At 39.6% G+C, this 7,160-nt stretch overlaps 1 long non-coding RNA gene across 1 annotated transcript in view; it reads right to left on the bottom strand.

Annotated features, from left to right (window-relative positions):
* The window catches only part of LOC109288020, a 468,804-nt gene extending 462,018 nt beyond the window's left edge, over window positions 1–6,786 (bottom strand). Inside the window, exon 1 of the long non-coding RNA XR_002095047.1 lies at window positions 6,321–6,786. This is a non-coding gene — a long non-coding RNA (uncharacterized LOC109288020). The remainder of the gene's footprint in view (window positions 1–6,320) is intronic.
* Between the last annotated feature and the right edge of the window lie 374 nt (window positions 6,787–7,160).

The raw sequence follows: 7,160 nt of genomic DNA, 5'->3' as shown, positions 1-7,160 counted from the left end.
GGATCTGTGGGGGGGCTTGGGGAATTTGGCGGCAGGAGGGGTCCATGGGGGTGCTTGAGAGGATGGTGGGACTCTCTTCCCTACCTCCCCAGGACCAGGAGTTATTTTTAGGCCCCCAGCCTTCCTCAAACTCCAGCTGAACAACACTCCCACCCCGCCCCCAGTCCTGCCTGCCTCTCCCCCCCACAACTTACTTGGTTAGCTCCCAGGACTGGCAAGCACTGCGAGCAGCTTGCAGCATGGAGGTGTGGCAGGCTCAGAGGGGGCAGCTCATCTGCAGGGACTGGGAGAAGTTGGCATTGTCTATCTTGGGGGCTAACTATAGCCTGGTGCCAGGGAGGAAGTAGGAAAAGCACAGCCTAGGGCTGGGGCAGGCAGCTTATCTTTGCCAGCCTTGGGGCTGTGCTGGGAACTGTACAGAAGTTCAGAACAGTTAGATCAGTCTAAAAAATGGCCAATGCGATCTAAGTTAAACTACCTCAGAGGCAGGGTTAACTTAAAACCATTTTAGCCCAATCTAACTGTCCTGAACTTCTGTATAAATTACATTTAAATTGACCTAACTAGCATAAGGTCAAAGTAAGTTGGATCAGGTGGCCATTTTTAATGTGATCTAACCTCCCCCTAGCTTTCCTGACTGTCTGTACCAGCCCTAGGGGAAAATCTCAAGATTTCTAAGGGGGAGGGGGATTCTCAGTGCAAATCCTTAAGGGTGCGAACAGAAGTGGAAGTGACAGTTTTCACCCAATCTGGCCCCTAAAAGCACTCTAGAGCAATGCCCAGAGTGCACGGCTGCTTTAAAAGGGCCCAATCCCACAAAAAACTGAACCTTCATTGCATGAGGGTTCAGCTGAAGATGTTTCAAAACATAATGTCTTCAATAACTTCTGTCTGAACTGCCTCCCAGCCTGTCACTGTTTTCAGACTAGGAGAGGGGAAAGGGAGTGGAGGGAGTCTGGTCTGAGGGCTTTTCAGCCTGTGCTGGTGGGGGGGTCTTCAATCCATCCGGCCCACCCTCCAGCATCAGATGGGGAACCCCTAGAACAAGCTCCTTCTGCTTTCTTTCCCTCCCCCCATTCTGGATACAGTGCAGGCTGGGAGGAAGGAGGGGTTGTTGCCAAGGGAAACCAGCTGCAGCCTTGCACCATCAGCTAGATTCTCCTCACCTCTGGAACCAACAGTGAACTTCTGTTTGGTCCAGGAAGTTGTTGTGACTCAGAACACTTCCTGTAAAGTCTTCTCAGTTATTTTGCACTTCTGTCTGTGCCCTAAAAGACCTAGAGATGTTCCTTGCATTAGGAAGTTCCCATTAGCTCTGACACCTTTTCACCAGGCTTGCATGCCCTCACCCCATGTTCCTCCCCTCTCCCCCACACCCCATCCAACAAGCACAGCATGGGGAACAACAATAAAAGCTGCTCCAGCTCTGATCTAAAACCATTTCTATAAGTCAGAAAATAGATCACTTGGTGCAGTCTGTGTATCCCTCAGCTGCTCTGCTAAGATGATGCCAATTAGGACAACTCTCAAACAGTGGGAGGGATTTTTTAAAAAAATACATGAACATTTCTCCATTAAAAAGAAAACAAACCCCACCAATTCATTTTACAAATGCAATGGGCAGACACTAGGTAATAGGAATGTTTGGTATTACCAATCTATACTGGATTTTAACAGACGACCGCAAGAGAAAAAATACTGTGTCCTACCTCCATCCCAGTATTCAGAACCTCCTAGCACCTACTTTTAAAATGTTGAACACTATAGAACACACAAAGCATTATTTGAAAAGGCAGTGACAACTACGACATGCTAATTTTAAATGCTGTTTTACTAGTTACTGAGAGGTAAAGAAGCTAAGGATCTCAAAATTCGACAATACAAGCTATTAAATGCATTTAAAAAAAAAAAATCAGATGGTCCTGGAGAATATAAAAAGCCACAGTGGTTCTACAAATATTACTTCTGACCCATGTTTACCAGGCCTTTGAAAGTGAAATCTCACATATGTTTGTCAACGCCTATAGCTTTATTTTGAATACATGAAATGCCCTCACCATAGCAAACTGAATAGGGAAAAAACTTCAAATGTGTTTTGTATAAATACCTGAGAATTTGATTTTCCTCCTTCACCCCCTGCCCACGTGGAAAAAAATGAATACTTGTTTTAAGCCAATTTGGTTAATTTTGCTGCTCTATAGGGGTGTGTGAAGCAGGCCTTATTTGATTTGGATTTGGCCTGAATCGGGGACAGTGGTTCGATATGTTGATTCGAATCATTGTCCCTGATTCGATTCAGCCAAATCCAAATCTGAAGATTTGATGCTGATTCGGAGAATCAGTAATTCAGACATAGACACAGCTTTAAATGTTTTTTTAAAAACATTTAAAGCTGTGTCTATGTCCAAATCTTTCCGAATCAATTTGGAGGGTTCCTATTTGATTCAGAGAAATTAAAGGGTCCTCCAATTCGATTCAGATTCAGAGCTTCAGCCACCAAAATGGGCTGAATTGCCGCCAAATCGAATCAGGGACCAAAGCTTCACATGGACCTACTGCTCAACTGTTTAGTGCTCATTCCTTGATTACAAGAGATGGTACAGACCAACACTACCAAGCTTTATGCATCCATCTACAAAAGTGCTTTTTCCTTTATTACACAGATTGAGTAGTCTATGTCTGCCAGCCAAAAATATTTACTCTTTCTAAATTGTTCAATATATAGATGAAAGTTTCAAAATTATGGAAAGGGGTTTCCTAAAACTATTTTTTCTGTTGCAACACAAAGATGTGGAATGCAACTATTTGAGATCTGCTGCATGAAGTTGTTGGCACTGAATAGGAGCTTTCATCTTCACTATGTGATGCTCTAGCCCAAGTTGTTCAAAACAGCCCTGTTGCAACTACTGTTGCATGCCCTACATCCCAGCAACAAGTGTTCATTTAGGTAGGGCATGTTATCTTTGGATATTCAAAGCATAGGAAGTTATTAAAAGGATTGTTTTCCAGTATGAATTAAAATGGTAAGGCAGCTAAGTGTACCACAAAACTTTTGTTTTTGAGCAAAAGAGGACAAATGATTCTCAACATGTTCACAATAATAAGTGTAACTAGGATTCAAGAACAATGTGCATGAAATTCCTAGCTATAAAATACAAGGAAGATAAAGAATTTTCCATCCTATTTATGAACGGTCAGTCTTCAAAGTCTGCACTTCAGATACTTCTACTCTTTGCAATGCAGTAGAAGACTTCCCTACTCGCTTACAGTCTGGCCACATTTCAAAAGGACAATATAGTCACCCCTCAGCCTTTGAACTCCCTCCCTCTGCTGAAATCAGCCAACTTGGTTAGTTAAACAACTGGGACCTAAACAATCTTTTCGCAATGAATGAAGCACTTAATCCTGTCAGATGAATTCATTGGTGGTTAAGACCTTCAAGAAAAATTCTGGGACTAGGAGTCTTAAAGTGCTAAGATTCTTTACCCATCTCAATATGTCCCCATCATTTCCCATTTCTACTCCATTTCTTTCTGCCTTCTTTCTTCCTTTTTCCCTCTTTATGAAATAATAAAAAAGAACAATTGTTTAAAAGACACATTGCCAATATTTCTGCTTGAGGCATGTTTCATGAGGAGCGGCATGAAGCCCTCCTCCCCCCCGCCACAATCTACATTTTCCAAGAATAGATGAGGGTCTCTCTCTCTTATATATATATTCAGTGACTGTGAAGAACATTCCTGGTCAGGAGTCCAGAAGCCCAGAGGGCACATGAGACCTAGCAATTGTTCTCTTCTCCTCTGTATCTTGCTGCTTAAGCAGTTGTAAAAATAATTGCTACTGAGATGTAATTACATGTCCTTTTCCAGCCTGTTCTGATTCAGCAGAGAGCAGGTTTTAATGCCTTAACCTCAGGCATGAAAGTTGTCTATCTAGTTAAACAATTTTGTTCACAAAGTTGTCCCTCCACTTATCCATGGCATTTACTATGTGAAGAGACTGCATGGTAGCATACATTTCCTTGTTCTTTTTGTACTGTACTGGTGTGTGTGCTCAGACCATAAGTCCTTCAGGGGAGGCACTTTGTTACTTATTTAGCATAGCCTCCACCCACCCTCTCCTCCATCCATTACAGTTCCTCTCTTAAAGACTAAAACATTAAGAAGAAAGTGATAATTATGCACATTTGCCTGAAAATTTAGACCATTTGTTACCAAGAGTTTCTTATTTGCAGGATATTAGCAATAGGTGATGCAGGACCCTTGTATTAGGAAATCTAAGATACAGTAAAGCAAGGCATTTCATTGCTCTTTATGAGCTTGGTCTTTCAAGGTACTTAACATCTTTAAAGATATGATGAAGGATCATGTTACAGACATGAACAGGTTAAATGACTTGCTTACGTTCACATAAAAAGTCAGTGGCAAAGCTAGGATAAGACTCTTTTAACTGAATCCTAACTTCTACATCTCTGTTCTTTCTATTAAAACCAATCCCTAAAACCTCAGAAGTGTTCATAAATGGGGGGGATGGGGGGAAAAAAAATCAAATGGGACACCCTCTCTTCTCCAGCTACATGTTCAAAGGTTGGGCTACAAATGTTACTGTTGCCTTGTTTGGGGAATCCAGGCTCCAATGTGCTAAGCACTGAGCACACAGAAAAACAAATCTCTGGTATCAGGTAATACCACGAGGACAAAAGAATCTTGCCTGAATATTGTTTTCAGAATCGAACAATTAACTGAAATATGTTCAGGTTGCTAGGTTCAGTTACAAAGGCTGTATCTTAACACAGCTTAAGAAGTGGGGGATGGAATAAATTCAAACTTTAAAAAAAGAGGAAACACTGAATTGTAAACAAATAATTTGGCTAAAACAATCATTATTTAGTAACGACATGTTAGCCACTTCTGTTGGAGCAAAGACTGTTTTGTTACAAATTATTGTATTCAGAGCAAAATAAGTCAATTAATGATATGCAAGCCCATGTACTTAGCTCCATGACGGTTTCCCTCTTATTCAATAAATGACTCTCTCTCTTCAATGTATAATGTATGATCTAACAACAATGCATCATCTATAACAGATATTAATTTCATAAAGTCACTTTCAGAAGTTAGTATACATAAAGAGTAGCAGATGGTCTCAAAAATCTGCTGCCAAGCTGATATCAGAAGCAGCTTCTTGCAAATTTACCATGTTTGCTGTTTTGTAAGTCAGTCATTAGGAGGCAGCAAATGGCTCAAAACCATGTGAGACCACGAATGTTGTAGGAAGTTGTAAAAGGAGAGGATAGGACAGACTAGAAAGAACTAGGAGTGGAAAACAGAGTCAGGTATGGAAGTGACTTCCTGACATTTTCCAATCCAATCAGATGTAGGAAAGAGACGAGCATTTTCACAGACCTCTCTTAAATAGTTTGATTTAATGGTTAATTAGCTATCAGCCTGAAATAAGCCACACGTGGCTGCTCCGATAGGCAGTAAAAAGAAGAAAGAAAAAAAAAACAAACACACGCCCAAAAAAACCCAAAACACAAGGACAGAAAAGGCTCATCATGTATGAATTCCTTTGCTTTCTAAGTTGGTGTCATAATACTTCACACATCATGTAAACAATTATTGCCAACCAAAACCTGGAAATAACACAAAACAAAATATATCATATACCATTTCATCTCAAGCAAAAAAAAAATAAAGGTCATAACTGAAAGACGAAGATTTTAATTCACAGCATGTTTTCCTTAGGTATAATAAAACCAGTAAAGTTATATATGTTTTTTCCTAATGTACAACATAAAAACAAACTAATGTATAAGTTTTCAAAGTCAGTGTTTTTATGGTGAGTATCTGTAGATGTTTTGTAAAGGAGAAACAATCATTGTTGCCAGCAATCTCATATCATATGCAATCAAGTAGCGTTTGTAAAACTATATTATATTATGAATCAAAATATAAGTGGGGAAGTGAGCAACAATTTAGCATTTTAAGCAAGTCGGTAAATATGGGAAGAATTAAACTGAGCTAGGTTTGCACATCTACATATAAACTCAGTGTGTGTCTGTTTGACGTGCTTGCTGCATTAGCCTCTAAAGCACATATCTATCAGTACTATTATCAACACCCTCATGTTACGTATACAGCTACAGTAAACAAGTAAAAAGCTATAGTAACAATTAAACAAGACCTGTTATATTTCATATAAGTACATTCTTACAGCTGTAGAAGAACAATATTAGCAATATTACATTGGCAATCAACCAAATCTTTCAGCTACGATTAACATGTACTATTAATTATAAAAACAAATGCACAACTTACTATTTGTTAGGTGTCCACACTGTCCTGTAGCTCGAGTCAATGGGAAATTGCTACCATTAGGAAATCTGGTAGGCAGAAATACAATAAAATAATAAATATTAATATGCCAAAGAGCAGGATCTCTAGCTTTTCTGCAAGGATTTTTATTTCCACAATACTCCACAGGCAAGGTAGAAAAACAAAGTTGAAAAATATCTGTATTTAACCATAGCCCGGCAGTATTCCAGGATCCATGCTTCTCTAACTTTAAAACAGCAAAGGCTCAAAAGACTGAGACGCATCTAATAGAGCAAAAATCCAAGTTCAGTATCACTAGTACGCAGTGTGTGTCAATAAGGAGGACTGGATCTCCAAAATAATGATTAATGTATTATCCAGGTTTTTTCCCCTCTTTCTCTTTTTTCCTTTCCATTCACATTTTTCTTCTTACAAAATGCACATAGGTTTGTTCTTCCTTGTACCCTGACTCAGGCCTGGCTTTGAAATGCATTTCAATCTCTCAACACAGACTGCTTTCACTGCATTTAGAGTCCCACCAAGGCCCAGCTTTAAAAGCTACTGATTCTTTTTTTTCTTTAGCCATCCTCACAAAAGAAGGGTATTTTGTAAATTACCAGCTCGTTCAGATCAACAAAAGGTACTTTCATAGAAAGCCCCATTTGATTTTGCTCAAATTTGATTACAAGGATGGAGAAAAGGAAAGGAAGTCAAAAAGAAAAACCCCAGATGGCTTTTTCATTCATCTCAGTGAATGAGCTTTATCTGTGCCTTTTGAAACTGTAGCAGTGGAAAAGCATTTCTGTTGGCTTAAAAAACTTGACAAAAATTATTGGTTTGCCA

This window comes from Gavialis gangeticus, unplaced genomic scaffold, assembly GCF_001723915.1.
Source record: "Gavialis gangeticus isolate Ggan-Ray unplaced genomic scaffold, GavGan_comp1, whole genome shotgun sequence".
In the NCBI taxonomy this organism is placed as follows: domain Eukaryota; kingdom Metazoa; phylum Chordata; order Crocodylia; family Gavialidae; genus Gavialis; species Gavialis gangeticus.
Note: the sequence above shows the minus strand (reverse complement) of the source record. Positions and strands in the feature narration are given on the sequence as shown.